Here is a 25,636-nt window from a genome sequence, read left to right on the forward strand (position 1 = left end):
TTTGAACCCAGTTCTGTCTTGCTGTACCAGAACACATTGCCCAAGGGAAGGCTAGTCCTTTTGTACAGTGTTGCTTCCTAATATCTGAAGATGATTTAGGAAATCCTGTCAACATCTCTATGTCATGTTAGATAGAGTACGCTTTTGTTTGGGGTACATTTTTTGGGTGGGGAATCAGGAAAATGCACACATGCATCTAGCTATAAAATATACATCTTAGTTCAGGTTAGTGTATTCCAGTTTAAGAACTCATGACTACTCCTCCAATCGTTCTCCAGCAATGTGAGTTTCCATTCACTCATTGCTGTCACAGTCATGGTACTCTGGAGCTGTCCTAGTTTGTCAATGCCCCTCATTTTATGTGGTGCCCAGGACTGAGCACACTGCTCTGAGATACCAGTACAACCCACTGGTTGGGAAGGAATTCCAAATCAGCACCACTCCTGCTCTATCCTGCACACTCTGCTCTCATGAATTCACCAAAGCTCAACAACGTGACCACGGTCACCTGTAATTCATGGTTCCCTGGTTCCTTTTGGTCCCAGCTTCAGGGCTTTTTGGCCTCGTGAGATGAAGTTCATACCTGGGGCATAAAGATCCTTCTCAAGTCATATCCAAAGCTGTGTAGAAAATGTCTTTGAACACAGTAGAGGGTGTTTTGTTTTATGCTACTTCCTGATAGTGCAGGAGACAGATGCCTGTAGTAAACAAGCCCCAGTGGAATCTCTGCTCAGCAAGAATGTCCGCTGGGTATGCGAGCATGTTTCCACTTAGTCTCGCTATCTCGGTTCCTCCAAGAAAGACCTTGCAGGCTCTCTGTTCTTTTTCACACCACACACAGGGTAGCCTTAAAAAGGCAGTAGCATGACCTCTTCACATATATCAATTATTTGTTTTTTGCTTTCCATAAAAACGAACCCAAATTTTTGCAATAAATTCTGAAGACTAGGATGCTACCTGTGATGGCCAAATTTTCTTGGGTTGGCTGGTGTCTCACCTTTAGAAGCACCCTGCTGAGATGGTTTCGCTCACCTCCGTGCTTCATACCTGGATAGGGGAGAAGAAAGGAGAACAGCTAAAGAACAGCTAAAGAAAGGAGATGGAGGCCGAGTTAAATAGACAGATAAAATGATGCCGTTGGGTCTCATTCAGGACCTCAGTTGATGCAGATGTCACTCCCTCTTCCTTGAACCTTCCTTTGCTTGTTTTCCAATACAACACTTTCTAGGCTTTCCCTCTACCTTTCTCAATTTCTGTTGTTAGTTTCTCCTGTTACCCCCGACCTCTTACCGGTGGAGCACCCCAGGGTTTAATCCGTGCTCCTGGCCTCTCGCTATACTCACTTCCTTAGGGATTTCTCCTAGTTTCAAGGTTTTAAACACTATGTCTGTGCTGGTGACTCCCCCCAAATTATAACTTCATTCCAGACCTCTCTCTTAAACTCCAGACATGTATACCCAGCTCCCTACTTAACGTTTCCTCTGAGATGTCCAATAGATGTCTCTGTCCAAAACTGAACTGATCTTACCCTAAAACATGCACCACTTGTAGCCTTCCCCATCTCCATTGATCTTTCAGTTTCCCAGGTCACAAAACCTTGAAGTCATTGTTTACATCTCTTCTCTCCAAGCCAACATGAAATCTGTGAGCAAATCCTTCCATGTGTATCCAGAATCTGACCCTCCTCCACATCTTGTTCTATGTCACCATTTCTCGCTTGGAATATTTCAATACACACCCAGCCACTTTGCCTGCTCCTACATGGGTCTCCCTAGTCTGCTTCTGACACAGCAGCCAGTATGGTCTTCTTGAAATATTAAATCAGATCATGTCACTTGTGCTCAAAACTAGTAAAAGTCAAAGTCCTTCCATTAATTTACGTGATTTGGCCCTGAATTACCTACCTTCTTGCTTCCTCTCTAGCTTCTTTTCTCTCACTCATTCTCCTCCAGGCATACTTACCTCCTAACTAACTCTCCCTCAGCATCTTCAAGTGTTTGCTCCAGTGTCACTGAAGCCAACCACTCCTCCAAGCAGTGCACACACATCCCGCACTCTGATCTCCTCACTTGACTCTATTCTCTTTTCTTTGTTATTTCCAATACGCCTAACAATTGCTTATCTAGTATGTTTAGTGCTTGTCGCCTGTCTTTCTCCACTAGAATGTAAGCTCCACAAGGGCCAGGATGTTCATCTGATTAATTCATTTATGTATCTTGGCAATGAGAACAGAGCCTGGTCCAGAGGAGACAATCAATAAATACCTGTTGAATAAAGCAATTAATGCATAAATGAACATAGATTATGTGAACCAAAAGCAAGAGGGTCCGATTTTGCTGTTGCTATATATGATCATTAATAACTGCAATGAAATATCTGGATAAAAAGTAGATGTATTCTTATTATACTGCTGTGGAGAGGGCATTTTTTTTTTAACATCTTTATTGGAGTATAATTGCTTTACAATGGCGCGTTAGTTTCTGCTTTATAACAAAGTGACTCAGTTATACATATACATATGTTCCCATATCTCTTCCCTCTTGCGTCTCCCTCCCTCCCACCCTCCCTATCCCACCCCTCTAGGTGGTCACAAACCACCTAGCTGATCTCCCTGTGCTGTGATAGCTCCCACTAGCTATCTGGGCATTTTCTTTCAAACTCTTTGGTTTTGGTATAACACACATACTTTCAGTGAGAAAAATCTCAAGTGTACATATGCGTGAGGATTTAACAAAGTGAACACAGTGATGTAACTAGATATATCACTGTGTATCGTGTTCAAGATCAAGATACAGAACATAAACAGCAAACACAGGAGCCCCCCTCGTGCCTTATTAATTCCAGTCATAACCCCCAAAGGTAGCCCCTCTAATGATGTCTAACACCGTAATTTAATTTTGCCTTTTTCGAATTTTATATTAAAAGGATACATGCACATGATGCTTTAGTGTCTGGCTTCTTTAAACTTGTGTCTACTGCTGTGACATGTGGCAGAAATGTATTCTTTTTTACGACTGTTTAGTATTCTGTTATATATGTATACCATAACTTGCTTTTTTTTTCATTTTAAGACACTGAGGTCTACTTTGATTGTTTTCAGCAATGTTTATAGCTTTCAAAGTAAACAGCTTACACACACCATTTGTTAAATTTATTCCTGAATAATTCCATATGTTTTGTAAAATTCAGTTGGCTATGGCACTGTACTTTCATTTTCTAAATATTTGCTGCCAATAAGTCAAATACAATTGATTTTCACATATTGACCTTGTATCTTGTGCCACTGCTGAATTCTCTTAGTTTTATAAGATTTTTGAAGTTCCTTTTGATTTTCTTTCATAAAAATAATTTTGTAATCTATGAAAAAGATAGTTTTACTTTTTTCTTAATTTAAATGTCTTTTATATTTATTTATTTGTTTATTTGCCGTGGTGAGAAAACGTATTTAATGTTTTACCAATAATTATGATGCTAGCTGTAGGCTGGGTTTTAAATATGTGTATGTATCTGTGCACACCCCCCCACACACACACCCACACACCCCACACAGAGTCTTTATCATACTGAGGAAGTTTCCTTCTAGTCCTTGTTTTCAAGAGTTATTATAATGAATGGGCATTGAATCTTGTCAAAAACTTTTTCTACATCTATTGAGATTAACATATGTTTTTCTACTTTATGCTATTAATATGGTAAATTACACTGACTAATGTTTGAGTGTTAAGCCAACCTTGCATTCCTGGTATAAACCCCATTTGGTCAGGATATATTATCCTTTTTATATATTATGGAATATATTTTGCTAGTAGTTCAAAAATATTTTTTCATCTCTGTTCCTGAGAAATATTATCCTGCGTCTTTTTTTTTTTTTGTAATGTTCTTATCATCCTTTGGTATCAGGTTTATGCTGGGTTCATAAAATAAATTTGGAATTGTTCTCCCCCCTTCATTTTTTGAAAAGTTTAGGGAGTTTGGTATTATTTCTTATTTACATGTTTGATTGTACTTAGTAATTAAGCCATCTTGGCCTGGTGTTTTCTCTGTAGAAAGGTTTTTAATTTCAAATGCAATTTCTTTAATGGAAATGGGACAAATCAAATTTGAGCCAGTTTTCATAAACTGTATTTTTAAGAAATTTGACCATGTCATCTAAGTTGGCTCTATTCATTGGCAAACATTTTTCTTAATATTTCCTAATTATTTCTTTAATGTCTGTAAGATCTGTGGCAATGTTCCTTTTGTCATTCTTGAAATCAGTAATTTGTTTTCTCTATTTTTTATTTTATTCTACTTATCATATTTTACTTTTGACTAGTTATATATCAACTTTGTTGATCCTTTAAGAATCTAAATTTTGACTTTGTTGATTTTTGCCATTATTTGTCTGCTTTCTATGTCATTAATTTCTCCTTTTATCTATTTAATATCTCTTTTAAAATACTTTTTGGTTTAATATGCTCTTCTTTTTACATGAGAAGCTTAGGTCACATGCTAATATAAGCATTTAAAGCTATAACTTTCCCTCAGTATTCCTCCAGACATTAATGTGTTCAATTGTTATTATTCAGATTAAAATATGTTATAATTTTTCCTATGGCTTCCTTTCTGGTCTATGGTTTATCTAGAAGTAAGTTTATTAATTTTCAAATATGTGGGAGTATTTCAGATTTCTTATTTTTATCTACATCTAATTTAATTACATTGTAGTCAGAGAATGTACTTCTTGTGGTGTTAATTCTTTGAAATTTATTGAGACATTTTTTAGCCCAGCATGTGATCTGTTCTGTTGATGGCTCCATTTACACTTGGGAAGAATGTGGATTCTGCAATTATTGGTGGTAGTGTTCTATCAATATCAATTAGGTCAAATAGGTTCCTAGTGTTGTACAGGTCTTCTATACCCTTAAAGATTATTTTTCTACCTATTCTATCAAATATCGATAGAGGAGTGTTAAACTCCCCAACTACAATTGTGGATTTATCTATTTGTTGCTTAAGGTCTGTCAATTTCTGACTTTCACAGTTTGAAGCTTTATTAAAAGGGGCATGCTTGTCTATGGCTTCCTGATGAATTAACCCATTTATCATTATTAAATATACCTTTTTGTATTTGATAGTATTTCTTTTTCTGAAATCTACTTTGTCTGATATTGATATAGTCACCCCAGCTTTTTTGTGATTAGTATTTGCATGATAAATATTTCTTATCCTTTTACTTAAAACTTTTTGTATTGTTGTATTTGAAGTGCATTTCTTTCAGACAGCATAAGGTTGAGGTTTGCATTTTTATCCAGCTTAAAAATTTATACAGTTGACTCTTGAACAACGCAGGGGTTAGGGGCGCCAACTCCCCATGCAATTAAAAATTTGTGTAGTACTTTTCACCCACCAAAGCTCAGCCTACTGTTTGTTCGTTTACTTGTTTGTTTGTTTTTGGCTGCGTGGCATGCGGGATCTTTTCCCCTGACCAGGGATCGAACCCATTCCCCCTGCAGTGGAAGCATGGAGTTTTAACCACTGGACCACCTGGGAAGTCCCTGAACTCAGCCCACTGTTAACCGGAAGTCTTACTGATAACATAAACCGTCTATTAGCACATATTTTGTGTAAGTATTACATACTGCAATCTTACAATAAAGTAAGTTAGAGAAAAGAAAATATTAAGCAATCATAAGGAAGAGAAAAAACATTTACAGTACTGTACTGTATTTATCAATAATGTAAGTTTACATCATCTGTTTACAAGATGAATTATCTTCAGTATCTATATCAATACTGTCTTACAGGATACGAAACACTGTAGATGTTACACGTATTATTAACACTAGACATGAAAAATAAGAAACTGTGAAAAAGAAATTCATATCTTTTTACAGGTATAACAATTCATGCATTGATAACGAAGAAGCAACAATATGATTGCTTTATGGTAGCCTAGTAGTGTAAGCAATATGATTGCCTCATGGTAGCCTAGGCTAACACTAATGAATGAATTGTTATAACATTTTTATGGTATGTACTATTACAGTCATATTCATAATAAAGTATCAGAAATATTGTTATATTTTTTAAAACCATTTGCCTGTGATGCTAGGCTGATATGCAGTTTCTCCAATTACGAGAGAGAGAGGCGTACTGTACGGTAATGTAATTCTTTGAAAACAAAGTTATAAAACAGTAAGCAAAGTAACACATCATCAACTTTATATTTAATATCACTCACCTTACACCTAGGTAAAGATAGGCTATCCATTTCAATACAAGTCTTGCACATGATGTTCTAACAATGAGTACTTAGGTGGTGATGATGACACAAAAGCACCTCATGTAGTTCTTGCCATATAGTTATTACATTTCACATGAAGACACTCACACACACAACAGATAAGTTTGTTACTTGTATGTCATAATGATTATTTATTACTCATTAAGAGGCAGGGGATCATCATAAAGGTCTTCATCCTCGTCGTCCCGTTGAGTAGGCTGGGGAAGAGACGGAAGAGGAGGGGTTGGTCTTGCTGTCTCAGGGGTGCCAGAGGCGGAGGAGGTGGTGGAGATGGAAGGGGAGGCAAGAGAGGGAGGCACACTCAATGTTAATTTATGGAGATACATTGTAATTTCTGTCTGACCCTTTTGCTTTTTCAGTTCTCTAAAAATGTGTCTATAGGATACCAATCCTTCTTCCACCATTTGCTTTAGTTTCACTGCCCGTATCATAGAAGTGTCCACGTCGTAAGATCAGTCAAAAGCAATCTCGAATGAGACTTGTTCTGCCAGATTATCTAATGTCAACTTGTTTTCTGGCACTGCTTCTACGTCTTCTTCCTCATCATCTGGCCCTGGTTTGGAAGCACTCTTCTCCACCAAGTCATGTTCTGTTAATTCCTCTGGTGTGGTGTCTGTTCTGTTAGCTCTTAGACTTCTCCAAGGTCCATATCTTGAAACCCTTCACCCCCCGCCCCCAAACATTTTTTGCCATATCCACAGTCTCATGATTTCCTTGATTGGCTCTGTCTGAAATCCTGTAAAGTCATGCACAACATCTGGCCATGGTTTTCTCCAGCAAAAATTTATTGTTTGAGGCTTGATGGCTTACATGGCTTTTTATATAACAACCAACAATGGTATCACCAATAGTGTAATCCTTCCAGACTTTCATGACATTCTCGTTGTCGGGGTTCTCTTCCACAGATTGACAATCCTTTCCACAGAGTGCTGTGTATAATGAGCTTTAAAGGTCCTTATGACCCAGTGATCTAGAGGCTGAATTAAAGACTATTTTGGGGGAGCAAGTAGACCACTTTGATGACTTTGGTGTTGAACTCATGGGGCTCTGGGTGGCCAGAGGTATTGTTCAATATCAAAAGAAATTTAAAAGGCAATCACTTACTGGAAAGGTACTTCCTGACTTCGGGGACAAAGCATCAATGGAACCAATCCAAAAAAAAGGGTTTTCTTGTTGTCCAGGCCTTCTTTTTTTTTTTTTTTTTTGCGGTACGTGGGCCTTTCACTGTTGTGGCCTCTCCCATTGCAGAGCACAGGCTCCGGACACGCAGGCTCAGTGGCCATGGCTCACGGGCCCAGCCGCTCTGCGACACGTGGGATCTTCCCGGACCGGGGCACGAACCCGCGTCCCCTGCATCGGCAGGCAGACTCTCAACCACTGTGCCACCTGGGAAGCCCTGTCCAGGCCTTCTTGTTGTACAACCAAAGGACTGGCAGTTGGTGTTTATCTTTTCCCTTCAAGGCTCAGGAGTTAGCAGCTTTATAGATAAGGGCAGTCCTGATCATAAACCCAACTGCATTTGCACAAAACCATAGAGTTAACCTATCCCTTATTGTCTTAAATGCTGGTGCTCCCTTATCTTCCTTACTAATAAATGTCCTTTGTGGCATGTTTTTTTCGAGTCGGGAATTTTTTTTTTCTTGGCCACGCCATGTGGCTTCTGGGATCTTAGTTCCCAGACAGGGATCGAACCCAGGCCCAGTGAAAGCACAATGTCCTACCGCTGGTCCACCAGGGAATTCCCCAGAGTATGGCACACTTGTCTGCATTAAAAACCCATTCAGGTAAATATCCTTTCTCCTCAATGATTCTCTTAATTGTGTCTGGGAATTTGTCTGCTGTCTCTTGGTGAGCAGAAGCTACTTCTCTTGTTATCTTGACACGTTTTAACTCAAGCCTCTTTCTAAAATTATCAAACCATCCTTTGCTGGCATTAAATTCTCCAGCTTTAGATCCTTCACCTTTTGCTTTAAGTTGTCATATAATGACTTCACTTTTTCTTGAATCATATTAGAGTCTACAGGTATGCCTTTTTTATGGCAATTCTGCACCCACATAAAAGCTGCATTTTCATTATGAGATAAAAAGGTATTTTGGGGGTTTCCCTGGTGGCGCAGTGGTTGAGAGTCCGCCTGCCGATGCAGGGGATGCAGGTTCGTGCCCCGGTCCGGGAAGATCCCACATGCCGCGGAGTGGCTGGGCCCGTGAGCCATGGCCGCTGAGCCTGTGCGTCTGGAGCTTGTGCTCCGCAATAGGAGGGGCTGCAGCAGTGAGAGGCCCGCGTACCGCGCAAAAAAAAAAAAAAAAAAAAAAAAGGTATTTTGCAAAAAGTGTAAGGTTTTTGAGCCTGCTAGCATAGCTGCAGCTGTTTTTTCACAGTGATCCTTAGGCTGGATTCATTTATCTTGAAATGGTGGGAAACTGCAGCCACAGACCTCAATCTATACGGTGCATATCAAACAATGTAACTTTTTCATGTAATATCATGACTTTTCTCTGCTTTTTGGGAGAACTTCTAGCATCACTAGTAGCACCTAGTATGGGTCCCATGGTGTTATTTCAAGGTTTATGGTATTGCACTAAACATGAAAAAAAATACATGAGAACTGTGAGAGATCACCTTTTACTGTGAAAGGCAATTTACCGGAGAGACAAAATGCTCTCTCAGAGATGATTAGCATCACACATGTTTTAAGTATTAAGATTCTCAAAATACTTGAGGTCACCACAATAGCACCAGGAGGTGGCTATGGAATTATTGCAGTAGTACCATATATACTATAGTTAATTTTATGCAGTTATTATTTAATGCCACTTCTTTATGTTTCTTTACGTTTCTCTCAACTATGAATGGCACCATGTATGGTCTGTAAGTGTGTGCATAAGTTTTGATAAATTTTAACATTTTATAATAGACTTGTGTATATTTGATGGTAGTAAATGATAAACTACACTAGTATCTATGTATACTTTACAAATTCATGACATATCTTTTTCTTTTTTTGTTGTTGATATTTCTAGGCTACTCAGTTTGCAAGATGTTTTCGAACTGTCACAAATCTCCAAAATATTTTCCAAAGCATTTATTGAAAACAAATCCACTTATAAGCGGACACACGCAGCTCAAACCCATGTTGTTCAAGGGCCAAATGTACTTATTAATGGCAATGTATATTTTATCTACATGTATTATAATTGTTCATATGTCTGAGTTTACCATCTTGCTGTTTTTACCTATTACTTCTATCTGTTCCTTATTCCTTTGTTCCTCCTTTTCTGTCTTCTTCCGGCTACACATCTTTGTTTCAGTTTTTTAAATGATTCCTCCAGAAATTAAATGTGTATTCTTAAGTTATCAGTCTACCTTGGATTAATATTATACCACTTCAAGTATAATGTAATAACTTTGTATCAGTATACATTTATTTACCCCCTCCCATTTTTTAAAAAAAGTTATTTTATTTTTTTAAATTTTATTAAAAGGTTCTTATTAGTTATCTATTTTATACATATTAATGTATATATGTCAATCCCAATCTCCCAGTTCATCCCACCACCACCCTCCCCTTCCCCCCTTTGTGTCCATACGTTTGTCCTCTATATCTGTGTCTCTATTTCTGCCTTGCAAAGCAGTTCATCTCTACCATGTTTCTAGATTGCGCATATAGGCATTAATATGCTATATCTGTTTTTCTCTTTCTGACTTACTACACTCTGTATGGCAATCTCTAGGTCCATCCACGTCTCTACAAATGACCCAATTTCATTCATTTTTATGGCTAAGTAATACTCCATTGTACATATGTACCACATCTTCTTTATCCATTCATCTGCTGATGGGCATTTAAGTTGCTTCCATGACCTGGCTATTGTAAACAGTGCTGCAATGAACATTGGGGTGCATGTGTCTTTTTGAATTATGGTTTTCTCTGGGTATATGCCCAGTAGTGGGATTGCTGGGTCATATGGTAATTCTATTTTTAGTTTTTGAAGGAAACTCCATACTGTTCTCCATAGTGGCTGAACAATTTACATTCCCACCAAAAGTGCAAGAGGGTTGCCTTTTCTCCACACCCTCTCCAGCATTTGTTGTTTGTGGATTTTCTGATGATGCCCATTCTAACTGGTGTGAGGTGATATCTCATTGTAGTTTTGATTTGTATTTCTCTAATAATTAGTGATGTTGAGCAGCTTTTCATGTGCCTCTTGGCCATCTGTACGTCTTCTTTGGAGAGATGTGTCTTTAGGTCTTCTGCCCATTTTTTGATTGGGTTGTTTATTTTTTTAATATTGAGCTGCATGAGTTGTTTATATATTTTGGAGATTAATCCTTTGTCCGTTGATTGGTTTGCAAATATTTTTTCCCATTCTGAGGGTTGTCTTTTTGTCTTGTTTATAGTTTCCTTTGCTGTGCAAAAGCTTTGAAGTTTCATTAGGTCCCGTTTGTTTATTTTTGTTTTTATTTCCCTTACTCTAGGAGGTGGGTCAAAAAGGATCTTGCTGTAATTTATGTCATAGAATTTTCTGCCTATGTTTTCCTCTAAAAGTTTTATAGTGTCTGACCTTACATTTAGGTGTTTAATCCATTTTGAGTTTATTTTTGTGTATGGTGTTAGGGAGTGTTCTAATTTCATTCTTTTACGTGTAGCTGTCCAGTTTTCCCGCCACCACTTAGTAAAGACGCTGTCTTTTCTCCACTGTGTATTCCTGCCTCCTTTTTCAAAAATAAGTTGACCATATGAGCATGGGTTTATCTCTGGGCTTTCTGTCCTGTTCCATTGCTCTATATTTCTGTTTTTATGCCAGTACCATACTGTTTTGATTTCTGTAGCTTTGTAGTATAGTCTGAAGTTCGGGACTTATCTCTTATAACATTCTTTATTTTAAAGTCTATTTTATCTGCTATGAGTATTGCTACTCCAGCTTTCTTTTGATTTCCATTTGCATGGAATATCTTTTTTCATCCCTTCACTTTCAGTCTGTATGTGTCCCTAGGTCTGAAGTGGGTCTCTTGTAGACAGCATATATATGGGTTTTGTTTTTGTACCCATTCAGCGAACCTGTGTTTTTTGGTGGAGCATTTAATCCATTTACATTTAAGGTAATTTTCGATATGTATGTTCCTATTACCATTTTCTTAATTGTTTTGGGTTTGTTTTTGTAGGTCTTTTTCTTCTCTTGTGTTTCCCATTTAGAGAAATTCCTTTAGCATTTGCTGTAGAGCTGGTTTGGTGGTGCTGAATTCTCTTAGCTGTTGCTTGTCTGTAAAGCTTTTGATTTCACCATTGAGTCTGAATGAGATCCTTACTGGGTAGAGTAATCTTGGTTGTAGGTTCTTCCCTTTCATCACTTTAAGTATATCATGCCACTCCCTTCTGACTTGTAGAGTTTCTGCTGAGAAATCTGCTGTTAACCTTATGGGAGTTCCCTTGTATGTTATTTGTCATTTTTCTCTTGTTGCTTTTAATAATTTTTCTTCGTCTTTAATTTTAGTCAGTTTGATTACTATGTGTCTCAGCATTTTTCTCCTTGGGTTTGTCCTGCGTGGGATTCTCTGTGCTTCCTGGACTTGGGTGGCTATTTCCTTTCCCACGTTAGGGAAGTTTTTGACTATAATCTCTTCAAATATTTTCTCAGGTCCTTTCTCTCTTTTCTCCTTCTGGGACCCCTATAATGTGAATGTTGTTGTGTTTAATGTTGTCCCAGAGGTCTCTTAGCCTGTCTTCATTTCTTTTCATTCTTTCTTCTTTATTCTGTTCCTTGGCATTGAATTCCACCATTCTGTCTTCCAGGTCACTTATCTGTTTTTCTGCCTCAGTTATTCTGCTATTGATTTCTTCTAGTGTATTTTTCATTTCAGTTATTGTATTGTTCATCTCTGTTTGTTTGTTCTTTAATTCTTCTAGGTGTTTTTTCTTTAATTCTTCTAGATCTTTGTTAAACATTTCTTACATCTTCTCGATCTTTGCCTCCATTCTTCTTCCTCATCCTGGATCAGGACCAGGATCATCTTCACTATCATTATACTGAATTCTTTTTCTGGAAGGTTGCCTATCTCCCCTTCATTTAGTTGTTTTTCTGGGGTTTTATCTTGTTCCTTCAACTGGTACATAGCCCTCTGCCTCTTCATCTTGTCTATCTTTCTGTGAATATGGTTTTTGTTCCACAGGCTGCAGGATTGTAGTTCTTCTTGCTTCTGCTACCTGCAGAAGGATGAGTCTATCTCCACCTTCCCATTTTTTAGGCTATTATATGATACTGATATTTTCTTTTACACATATCATAAATCCAATAAAATATTACTATTGGTGTTATTTATGCTTTAAACAATTGACATTTAAAGAATTTAACAGGAGACAATATGTTTTTATTTACCCACCATTTTACCATCTCTTTTCTTCATCCTGTCCTGTATAGACTTGAGTCTCCACTTAGTAACTCATTCAGCCTAAGTACTTTCTTTAACATTGTTTGGTTTTGGTAGTATGGGTTTTCTTATGACAAAGTCTCTCAGCTTTTGTTTATTTGACAATGACTTTATTCCACTTCTGTTGTGAAAAATATTTTCATTAGAAGTATAATTCTAGTTTGATGTGTTTTTGTTTTTAGTACTTTGGAGATATGTTCTGATCTGCCCTATTTCTGGTGAGAAGTTGACCATTTTTCTTACTGTTGTTTTCCAATATGTAATGCATACTCTTTTTCTATGGCTGATTTTGCAACTTTTCATCTTTGGTTTTCAGAAATTTGAAATGATGTGCCTAGGCATGAGTTTTATTTGTTTATTCATCCTGCTTGGGGCTAATTGGAATTCTGGGATTTGGAAGCTATTTTTTCCTTATTAAACTTGGAAAAATTTTGGCAGTTATTTCTTGAAATATATTTTTCTTCCTTATTCTTCTTCCGGGTCTTCTAATACATGTATATTAGACTGCTTGATATTATCTCAAACATTACTGATGCTCTATCCCTCCTTTCTTTTAATACCTTATCCTGCTCATCTTTACTTTGGATAATTTCTAAAGACCTGCTTTTACACTTCTTTTACCTATATTCTACAGTGTCCACTCTTCTATGAGCTCATTCAATGGATATTTTATTCTAGAAATTGTATTTTTCAGTTGAAAAATTTACATTTGTTTCTTTTTTACATTTTCAATTGCTTTCCTGAAATGCTTCATCTCTTTACTCATTGTATCTATATTTTTCTGTAAATTCTTTAACATATATGTGTTTTAAAAATTCTTGTCTACTAATTTCAATAATTTTGTCATCTTTGTTTCTACTTTTATTGACTATGTTTTCTTTTAATTATGGTTACACTTTCCTGCTTTTAAGCTTTACACTTAAAAAAATTTTTATTCCAGACATTGTGAACAAAAAATAGTGGAGGCAAAAGTATAATGTTGTTTTGTTTTGTTTATTCACCAGAAAGTGAAATCCCTTTCCATTGTTTGGCTGTTAGGATTAAGGGTTGATCATTTAGATTCCTCCTAGAACCAAAATGAATGGCAGCTCTAAGTATATTTAGTTCGCCTGTGAAGAGCTCAACCCCTAGTTTCCTTTGTAAATATCTTTCTATTATCTTTTCAGTATTGGAACTGAGAGTGGTTTTTGTTGCATTTCAAGATAAATTTGTTTTACCTTTGAATTCAACAGGGCCCAAGAACCCAATTACTGTGAAAATGAGCAACATTAGAGTTTCAAACCCCCTCCATTGGTGATTTCTTGGCAAAAATTTAGGGATACGGTAAGGGAAAATACTTGTCAGGTCAACCAATTCTGCTTCTGTATTTGGGGGTTTACCCAGATTCCAATATGTCCTGCCAACTTACACAGTATTCTAAGGTTTGTCTGATTTCTCCTCATCCATGCAAAGTTTCTTTGATTATGAGAAACCGGCCCTTCCATTCAATTGTTCCCAGAGTGGTCACACTTTAGATATGCAAGCTTCCGTGGCTTTCTGCTCACTTATGAAGGAATAATTTCCCTTTAGAACTTAGTTTATCAAGGATTCCTTGTTTGTAGTATTCTTTGCTAGCCAGTTAAAATAATAAAAACATGATTTTAATTTTATCTGGATTGTTCTTATTATTACTATGGGAACAACAACCTTTTGTCTCCTTCTGACTCCTAACCAAAATAAAAAGTATTTGCATTTATTCTGGGGAAATATTTTATATGGATATAGAGTTCTAGATTTTCAGTTATTTTCTTTGAGCACTTTGAAGATGTCATTCCATTATCATCTCTTTTTCCATATTTTCTGTTTCAAAGTCAGTCTTATGTCTTATTGTTGCCCCTTTGAAGATATGTCATTTTTTCCCTCCACTACATCTGCTTTCCAGATTTTTCTCTTTGATTTTGATTTTCAGCAGTTCTACTAAGATAAGCCTAGGTATGGTGCTATTATAATAATCTTAGGTGAGGATTTGTGGTGGGCTTGCATTACCATTGAATTGACATTGTAGCTTGTTCAAAAATTAATTGGCCACACACAAAAACAGACACATAGATCAATGGAACTGAATAAAGAGCCCAGAAATAAACCCACACAAGTGTGGTCAATTAATCTATGACAAAGGAGGCAAGAATGTACAATAGAGAAAAGACAGCCTCTTTGATAAGCAGTGTTGGGAAAACTGGACAGCTACATGCAAAAGAATGAAACTGGACTACTTTCTCACATCATATACAAGAATAAACTCAAAACAGATTAAAGACCTAAATGTAAGACCTGAAACCTTAAAACTAGAAGAAAACAGAGGCAGTGACCTCTTTGACATCGGTCTTAGCAATATGTTTTTGGATGTCTCCTCAGGCAAGGGAAACAAAAACAAAAATAAGCAAATGGGACCTAACCACAGTTAAAAGCTTTGCACAGCAAAGGAAACTGTCAGCAAAACAAAAGGCAACCTATTCAATGGGAGAAGATATTTGCAAATGATATGTCCAATAAGGAGTTAATATCCAAAATATTTAAAAAACTCGTACAACTCAGTATCAAAAAACAATCTGCCCAAACAATTAAAAAATGAGAAGATCTGAATAGCCATTTTTACAAAGAAGACATACAGATGGCCAATAAGAAAAGATGATCAATATCACTAATCATCAGGGAAATGCAAATCAGAACCACAATAAGATACTACCTCACACTTGTCAGAATGGCTCTCATCAAGAAGACTACAAATAACAAATGTTGGCAAGGATGTGGAGAAAAGGGAACCCTATACATTTTTGGTAGGCATGCAAATAGGTACAGCCACTATGGAAAACAGTATGGAGGTTCTTCAAAATTTTAAAAATAGAACTACCATATGACCCAGCAATTCCACTCCTAGGTATTTATCCAAAGAAAATGAAAACACTAATTCAAAAAGGTATATGCACCCCAGTGTTCATGACAGAATTATTTACAATAGCCAAGATACACACACACACACACACACACACACACACACGCACGCACACAGAGGAATGTTACTCAGCCATAAAAAAGAATGAAATTTTGCCATTTGCAACAACATGGATGGACCTATTATGCTTAGTGAGATAAGTCAGAGAAAGACAACTACTGTATGTTTTCACTTATATGTGGAATCTAAAAAAACAAACTATTAAAAAATAAATAAAACAGAACAGAAACAGACTCACAGATGCAGAGAACAAACTAGTGGTTGCCAGAGGGGAGAGGGGTAGGGGTAGGGGCAAAATAGGTGACGGGGATTAAGAGGTACAAACTACTAGGTATAAAATAAAAAAGTGAGAAGGATGTAAAGTACTTCACTGGGAATATATGCCATGTTTTATAATAACTTTGAATCGAGTATAATCTACAAAAATATCAAATTACTATGTTGTACACCTGAAACTAATATAATATTGAAAGTCAACAATACTTCAATAAAAAAATTAAACAAAAATGAAAAATAAAAATATTAATTGGCCTTAGATATGTGGATATATTTCTGGATTCTTGATTCTATTCTATTAATCTATGTGTCTAGGCTTTCACCAATACAACTCTGTTTTGATTACATTGCTATTATTTTATACTTTTATACATTTCTTCTAATTTTGCTTTAGACAGTCAATTGATTTTAGAGCATTTAAAGATTAGAAAAAATGAATTTTATGATTACTTTCATTTTAACCACTTCCATCACTCTCTCATTCTTTTTGAAGATTCAAGTTTCTTTTTCACATTACAGGAAAATCGAAGGGATTTTTCCATAGGGGAGAGAGGTCTGGGCAGGGCCTGTGCCTGTCTCCTAGTGAATTCTGCTCTCCTCTACCAGGCCTGCCCCAGAATGGAGGCTCTCTTTGGTCTCCTGCCTGTCTTCATTCTTTCTCATGAGCACCTGGGTAAATTCCTGACCAAAATTGATAGAGAGGAGCCTGCGACTGGGTGTGAATTACCCTTGTATTCTATGTCTTAAGGTGATTCTATGTTCTCATAGAAGCCCACACTCAGCCTTTACCAATTCATCAAAAATACTGGCTGAAATCTTTTTACCCACTGTGTGACTGTCCTGTCTTCCTGTTGTGCTCTGCATAGGCAAATCAATGCTTCAGTATCTTCCTTCCTCTTTGGAAGCATCTGTCTTTCCTTAGATGTTTGTCCTGCAACCTCAACTCTCTCACAGATTCAAGAAAAGTTATGATTTTGTAGATTATCCATCTCTTCCCTGTTATTATAGCAGAAGCAACGATCTTTCTAGCTTTCTATATCCTAAGCAATAGCTGGAAGCCACTATTTTATAAACTTTTAGAATATTTGCATACTATTCTTCTAATGAATAAAATGGTAAATTTTAATGGAAAAACAATGTTTTAAAGGTAAATGTTTGCTCCATGCTGAAATTAGTGACTGAAATTCACTAATTGCAACTCGTACAATTTCTTAGATATAGGTTGGCTGTCATTGGATAACTGTAAGTGTCATTTGTGTTGTGTTCAGCATAAATATTGTTTCTCTGGTGTGGGAAAGAATTGTGAACACTCTGATTTATAATGAAGTCCAAGCATCTTAGCCCAGCTTTTTTTTTTTTTTTGCCACAGGGCATGCGGGACATTAGTTCCCCAACCAGAAATAGAACCCGTGCCCCCTGCAGTGGAAGCGCGGAGTCTTAACCACTGGACTGCCAGGGACGTCCCTAACCTGGCTTTCAAAGCTCTCCTTACCCAGGCATTAACCACACATTATAGTATCCAAGTTCGCTGCAGGAATGTTCAGGAATATACAGGTTGCCCTCCTTAAACATGCCCATCCTGCATCTTTTCTAACTCTGATTTCCATTTATTCAGAGTGCCTTTCCATATCACCACGGGCTTTCTTTTCTTTTTTACCCATCAAGGCTCAGCTGGACTTCATGCATACATTCTTTGCCAATCAGCAAACACTTGTTGAGCACCCACGTTGTCTGAGCTATATCCTAATAGATGGACATACAACGGTAACTGAGCCACACCTGCTCTCAGGGAGCACACAGTCTTCAGTTAAGTTTTTTCCTGAACAAGTGATTTGTCTGCTGCGTTGGTGTTGCTGATGATGGAAATGATGGTGACGATGACGGTGATGATGATGATGGTAGCTAACCTTTATGGAGTACTTGCTATGTGCCAAGAACTTTTCTTAATCTTTCGTATCTATAAGCTCTTTTAATCGTCACAACCACCCTAGGAGATAGTTATTATTTTTATCCTGATTTTTCAATGGTGAAATTGAGCATAGGGAATTAATAAATGAATACACAAATAAATGAACGATTTTTGTTTCTTAAAAAAATCAGCCACATTAAATAAGGCACTGACGTTTTGGATGCTGTTTGAACTCTTTCTTTTTTCCTGATACCTCCCTCTTGATCACACTCAAGAGAGAATATGCACTTGTTCAAACTTTTGGTGTTCTGCTCTCCTTTTTATACATTTGCATCCTTTAAACTCTGTGAACTCTTTAAGAAAAGGGACAAAGAGGTGGTGAAGGAAAGACACACAGCCTCTTCTCCCAGCCACATGGTCATTTCACTTAAGATTCTCTGTGGCAACCACAGTTTTGAGTCTGCTGTGGCTACAGACCTGGACAGCTCTATAAAATGGGCAGGGTGCCCATTAGCAGCATTAGGTTGGGCCTTAATATTGAAGAAATAATGTTGGAATGACCAACAGAAGTAGGGAACAGTCTGGATATACATTTAGTTTTTCCCCACAACTATTTATTGAATGACTTCTATGTATCTGGCCTTATGAGGGGTGCCTGGCATATAATGGCAAACACACAGACATGGTCTCTGCCTTCATAGTACTTACAGCCTAAGAGAATATTCCAAGATTTGGTCCTTGCATAAATGAGAAAAATGCCTGCAGTTACATTAGGCTCTGAATTCCTCATGTTTCCGTAGCAATCATTGTAGACTTTCAAGCTGCAGTCTTTCAGCTAACCAATGTAACCAAAGACAGTAGTATTTCAGGGGACTCAAACCACAGTAGTGGAACTAGCTTCCAGTCCTAAGCCTGGAGTCCAAGGTGGGCTTGGGGACAAGTTTAGCCCTCCTGTGCCTTCTTCTCTCTGAGTAGGGCTTGCCCATTTCCCATGGTCTGCACTCCAGCCATTCTGTTGAGACTAGAGTCTGCCCTGAACCCCAGCTCACTTGACTCCCAGAGGGATATCTTACATGATTCTTCATTATTGTACCCAGCATATGCCAGAGACAGTTCTAGCTCTCACAACCTTCTTCCCTTAAGAGCTGGACCCTGCTTCTGGAAACTCCAGCTGCTGGCTGGGGTCTTATTCCAAGCAAATGGACCACCCAAACCATGACATCATCAGCTTCAGGCATCACTGCTGTTTGGATGCTGCTGTCTCTGCGCCATGTCCTCCAGCTCCAAATCCCCCCAGATGTTAGCAAGTGCCTGGTGGGAGACTGTTTGCTACACCTCTTTGCGCTGGTGGTCACTCCCCCATGAAACCAACTCTTCATATCGAGTAAAGCTTCCAACACCAGTCCTGTCTTTTAACACTTCTTCCCTGGTCCCGGCAGCCAGTAGCTAAGTCCCAGCATGCCTCTCATCAAAGCCCTCCAGAGATGTGACAAGCTTTTGTTCCTGGTGTTAATCCTGGTTTTTATTGTCTTGCGATCTCATGCACCAACGTCTGGCACTTGATCCACTTACCTCTTCTTATTTTCCCACAGCAACACAAAGATCTTCCGTAGGAATGCTCTTAATTCTTGTTACATGTCTTCTGACAGATTGCTTTCTCCCAAGGTCCAGTAGTGAAAGCTAGAGTCAGTGTGTGTTGGGAGACCTGGGCTTCCTTGCCGTGCCACCATCTGGCTGTGTGGCCTTGGGCAATTCAATTCCCTTTGCTGTGACTCAGTTTCCTAGATGGTAAAATGAAAAAGCTTGTCCATAAGGTTTCCGATGCCTTCCAGCTCCCAAGTTTGTTGACATGAAGTTGGCCAAGAATAGTTCTTTCAAGCAACGCTCAACTTGCTGTTTTGTTTCAAATGCCCATCAGAAAACAATATCCACTCAGCTAACACTTCTCACATTTCTCCAGCTTTGGATGAAGTCTATTCCTAAATAAGACATACATATCTCCTGATTTTGGCTTCCTTGTCCAGTATACTTTATACATTAATGTCTTGAATTTTATAGACGATTTTGTACTTTCCAGGCCCTTTCATGATTATTATCCCATTGGATCTTCATACTGGCCCTATTATTAGGAAGGACAAGGCTTTGCAATCTCTGTCTCTCTCTTTTTCTTTTTAGCTTCTCTCCCTTCCCCACTCCCCCCTTCCCCCCACCCTCCCTCTCAGGAATCAGCCCATGATGCATATTGAGAAGTAAGATATTTATCTGCCCCAGGAAGCACAGCTAGTTGGTGGCAGTTCCTGAAGTAGAATTCAGGTCTCCTGAAGACTAGTTTACTAGAAATTTGACTTTTCCATGCCCTCTCACTGAGCTTTTTTTTTTTTTTTTACAGCTATTCTACAGAACTCCTACAGTACTGCTAATGTTCTGCTTTCTTCCATGAGCCAGGAGAGTCTACTAAAAGAATGGATGAAATGAATTCTTCCCTTCTCCAAGTATAAAGTCTCTGAAGGCCAGCACAAATCATTTTTGCAAGGCACCCATTTCTCTGGGCCAAAAGGACTATCAACAAACATGTGGTTCTTCGGTCAGCTCTTCTGACATTTCATCACATTTAACCAACTCAGCAATTTGATGAAGCCCAAACTCTAGGAAGAGAAGTCGAAGAGGAGTTTTAAGCAACAGTGGCTTAGTTTCACTGGCTGGGCCATAAGCTACCAACGTTGCATAATTTAGAATTTTCCCCAAGAGCTGAAAGAACTGCGTGTGTTCCCTACCCTTCAGTATCAGGAAGGAGAGATTAAGTGAATGTTTTCAGTTTCACAGGAAAAGGTAATAAAAATACAAGTATATTTTGGGTCAGGTTCAATTTCTGCTTGATTCTTCCAAATCTCTCTGAAGAAAATAGATTGTAGCACAACAGAAACTTTGGCACCCAAGCAGATAAGATTCTTCACCACAACCCACGTAGTTATCAGTTCTCCAATACAAACCTAATTACATACAGTGATGAATTCAGCGAGCTTAATAAAATGGGGGGAAAGTTAAAGATAGTGGGTCAGATGTGTCAGTCATAGTAAGACTATCCTTAGTTACTATTTTAATGGTTCATTTGATTAAATGCTAAGCTATTGTCTTGTAATTATGTGTATTCAAGGGAAAAATCCTCAAGTTCAATTAGGAATGTATCTTTTACTGCACTATGTTTAATGAAGTCATAACATCATCATAATAAGCAAGGAATAATGAAAATCTTCCTTTGAAATTGCAGTAGAAGTATTTGCAGAGAAGTAGCTGGCATGTGTAATATGATGAGTTCCCTTAAATGGCTCATCTGTTGATCAAAAAAGCAAATTATATAAGTGGATACTGCTAGGCAGAAACATGTGGACACAGCTGGAGTGTCATGTGTCACGGTTCCAGTCATTGCCAGCTGGCGGTCACACAAAGGCAGTCCAAGCCAAACAATTACTGTTATTCATAAGAGCAAATGTGCATTCCATACACACAGTGCAGGCTTTATGAAATAACTGAGCATTCAGATGCATCCAGACAGCCGAGCTGTTTTTTCATCACTTGTCCCTGGGTGCCAGGCCAATATGGCAAACTGACTCTGCTATTCAGAAACCCTTATCTTTACCCAATTAACCAAATCACTGTGACGTTTGAGAGTTCTTCATGCACTTTGCTGAGCGCGTGAAACCAGCAGTCTTACCAGGCAGCAGATGCACAGCTTCTGGAAACAATCTGCTTTCATTCTTTTTTTTTGAGCTGTAACTACCCTGTTAGACCACTGCCCGTTACATGCCAGAGCCTGGAATCCATCTGCAACGTCTGAACATACATCTGAACATCTAGTCCTCAACTCCATGTGCCTGGGTGATGGATGTCTTCCAAGATGTTGCCTTGGGAGGGTCAAGCATGGCCAAAAGGCAGGCAGAAGGGATTCATACTCTTGTTTAGGGGAAAAAATAAATTAAATGGGAGAACATTCCAAAAGATAGTCTAGTAATGTACTGAAATGAGAATCCCTGGATTACTTAAAATAGAGACACCAAAGGAAGAAGAAGTAATATGGAGCTGTTTGTTTTTTCATAATTTTCATCTATATTCTTAAAATAAAATGTAGCCATAACTCCCTGCCTATTATTTCTTTCAAGAGACAAGGTCATAGGCACACGTAAAAGTGTGTGCTGTCATGTTACTGCTTACAGCCATGTAAGAATAAAAAGAATCCTGGGGAGAAAGTTTCACTGCAATAGGTGAATGTTTATATCTCATTTCTCCAAAGAAGAGACTTGGTCTCCCTCTAAAGAGGGGTACTTGGTCTGCACCAGCACCGTCCACTAGAAATAGAATGTGAGCCATATTTGTGACTTAAAATTTTCTAGTAGCCATACTCAATAAACAAGTGAAATTAATTTTAACAAAATATTTTGTTTAATTCAACATATCTAAGATATTATCACTTCAACATCTAATCAACATTCAAGTATTAATGAGATATTTTACATTTTTGTGTACTAGGTCTCGAAGTCTGGTGTGTATTTTACATGTATAACATGTCTGAATTTGGACTAGCCACATCTCAGGAGCTTCATAGCCACGTGTGGCCTGTGGCTCCTGTTTTGGATGTGCAGCTCTAGACTTTTGGCGGTGGTGACTTCGAGTATGCCCAAGCACGCTTTGCCCAGTGCCGAGGGGTAACACCTAATACACTGACTGAAGAGTCAAACGCTCTGTTTCTGGTCTTAGCTCTGCTGTCAACCTTCCTCCTGCTCAGTTAATTCATCCATAAAATGGAGAGAATAGCAACTGCCTTAACACCTCTGTTAAGTTTTCTATAAGAGTTCAAGTTAAATAAAAGAAGACTATTTTAAGAAACAGTGTCTATAAACATTAGACTAAGCAAACACCTAAAAACTTGTCCACAGTAGCTGAACGTTCTAATAAGTAAGGAAACCCATTCTATTCCTTAATTCTCTGCTCCCTGTTATTCCTTTCATAGGATAGGTTTTAAATCAGATAGGATTTTGGTGTTTTTTTTTTTTGCGGTACACGGGCCTCTCACTGCTGTGGCCTCTCCTGTTGCGGAGCCCAGGCTCCGGACACGCAGGCTCAGCGGCCATGGCTCACGGGCCCAGCCGCTCCGCGGCATGTGGGATCGTCCCGGACCGGGGCACGAACCCGTGTCCCCTGCATCGGCAGGCAGACTCTTAACCACTGCGCCACCAGGGAAGCCCATCAGATCGGATTTTAAAGGCTAAAGCCCCCCTCATTACCTATAAAGGTCTGTGGAGGATTTTTAACATATCCAAGATCTTTAAAGTACCCATGGTAAGGTCACCATTCTTTTGTATAGGGGGTTTTCTCTCAATAGCTGATCCCCATATAGGCATGGATTCCAGTTCTCCTTTGAAACCCAAGATGACACTGGCAGCACGTTGTTCAAGAGAGGCTAGGCTTGTGAGGTGTGCCTTTGCCGTTGTGCTTCATTTGTGTGATGCTCAGAACATTTAGGGTCACCATTTCCCTCAGTCATGGCTGTCTCAGAGCCCGCTGCCCCTTACCTCGCACCTCCCCTGCTGTTTTGGTGTGAGGACAAGTGAACGGTTTGCCTTTGGGTTCTCCATGTTGAAGTGTATTGGCCAACAGGCATACCAGCATCTTCAGCCCATAAGGCACCAAATCAAAGGCCATCAACCTTTGACGCCATAGTTACAATACATAGCATTAAATGTTTGCCAAGACTAATACTGCTGGGAACAATGACAACCATCTTTGTATGTATAGAGACTAATTTATTTAAATTCAAAATCATAATCATGAGGGTAATGCTTCTACACAGTGCCTTAAATTCTAAAAGAATTTTCAGATTGGTTACACTTGTTCCTAAGTATTTTTTCATTTTTTATGCTATTTAAATGGGACTACTTTCTTAATTTCTCTTTCTGATAGTTTATAGCTAGTGTATAGAAATCCAGCTGACTTCTGTGTATTGATTTTGTATCCTGCAACTTCACTGAATTCGTTTATTAGTTTTAACAGTTTTTGGAGTCTTCAGGATTATCTATATATAGTATTATGTCATCTGCAAATAGAGACGGTTTTACTTCTTCCTTTCCACTTTGGATGCCTTTTATTTCTTTTTCTTGCCTAATTGTCTGGCTAGGACTTCCAGTACTATGAATGTAAGTGACAAGAGTAGACATTCTTGTCTTGTTCCTGATGTTAAAAGAAAAGCTTTTAGCTTTTTACTGTTGAGTATGATGTTAGCTGTGGGCTTGTCATATACGGCCTTTATTATATTGAAGTATGTTCCCTCTATACCCAGTTTGTTGAGAGTTTTGATCATGATAGTGTATTGAATTTTGTCCAATGCTTTCCTGCATCTATTGAGATGATCATATGACTTTTATCCTCCATTTTGTTTATGTAGTGTGTCACATTGATTGATTTACGGATATTGAATCACATTTGCATCCTGGGAATAAATCCCACTTGATCATGGTGTATGAATCTTTTAATGCATTGTTGAATTAAGTTTGCTAATATTTTGTTGAGAATTTTTAAATCTATGTTCATCAGGGATACTGGCCTGTGATTTTCTTTTCCTGTAGTGTCTTTGTCTGACTTTGGTATCAGGGTAATGGTAGCCTCATAAAATGACTTTGGAAGTGTTCCCTCCTCTTCTATTTTTTTGGAAGAGTTTGAGAAGGATTGGTGCTAATTCTTCTTTAAGTGTTTGGTAGAATTCACCATTGAAGGCATCTGGTGCCCGGCTTTTCTTTATTGGGAGGGTTTTGATTACTGATTCAATCTCCTAACTAGTAATTGGTTTGTTCAGATTTTGTATTTCTTTATGCTTCAGTCTTGGTAGGGTGTATGTTTTAAGGATCTATCCATTTTTTCTGGGGTGTACAAATTGTTGGCACATAATTGTTCACAGTAACTCTTTAGGATTCTTTGTACTTGTGTGGGGTCAGTTGTAATGTCTCCTCTTTCATTTCTAATTTTATTTGCTTGAGTTTTCTCTCTTTTTCTCCTGGTAAATTTAACTAAAGGTTTGTATATATTTTTTTATCTTTTCAAAAAAAAAACAGTTTTAGTTTCATTGATCATTTCTATTGTCTTTTTAGACTTTATTTCATTTATTTCCACTCTGATCTTTGTTAATTTCTTCCTTTGACTAACTTTGGGCTTAGTTTTTCTTCTTTTTCTCTTTTTTGAAGTGTAAAGTTAGGTTATTTACTTGAGCTCTTTCTTTTTTCTTAATGTAGACATTTATTGCTATAAAATCCCCTCTTAGAACTGCTTTTGCTGCATCCCATACTTTTCGGTATATTGTGTTTCCATTTTCATTTGCCTCAAGATATATTCAAGTTTCTCTTTTGATTTCTTCTTTGCCCCATTGGTTGCTCAGGAGCATGTTGTTTGATCCCCACACATTTGTGTATTTTCTAGCTTTCTTCTTGTAACTGATTTCTAGTTTCATCCCACTATGGTCAGAAAAGATGCTTGATATGATTTCAATTTTCTTAAATTTATTAAGATTTGTTTTGTGACCTATCATATCCTGGAGAATGCTCCATGTGCGTTTGAGAAGAATGTGTATTCTGCTGCTGTTGGACGGAGGTTCTGTATGGATCTGTCCATCTGATCTAACAAGTAGTTTAAGTCCAATGTTTCCTTATTGATTTTCTGTCTGGATGATCTTTTCATTGTTGAAAACGGATATTGAGGTCCCCT

At 38.0% G+C, this 25,636-nt stretch overlaps 1 protein-coding gene across 19 annotated transcripts in view; it reads right to left on the minus strand.

The window, feature by feature from the left end:
• MEIS1 (Meis homeobox 1) overlaps positions 1–25,636 on the minus strand; it is a 964,979-nt gene that overhangs the window by 235,041 nt on the left and 704,302 nt on the right. For all 19 annotated transcript variants that reach the window (XM_079941540.1, XM_079941543.1, XM_079941545.1 and 16 more), the window contains one exon: positions 998–1,047. The gene's annotated coding sequence lies outside the window, so the exon portion shown is untranslated. The remainder of the gene's footprint in view (positions 1–997; positions 1,048–25,636) is intronic.

The sequence above is a fragment of the Stenella coeruleoalba genome, assembly GCF_951394435.1.
Source record: "Stenella coeruleoalba genome assembly, chromosome: 13".
NCBI classification, from domain to species: domain Eukaryota; kingdom Metazoa; phylum Chordata; class Mammalia; order Artiodactyla; family Delphinidae; genus Stenella; species Stenella coeruleoalba.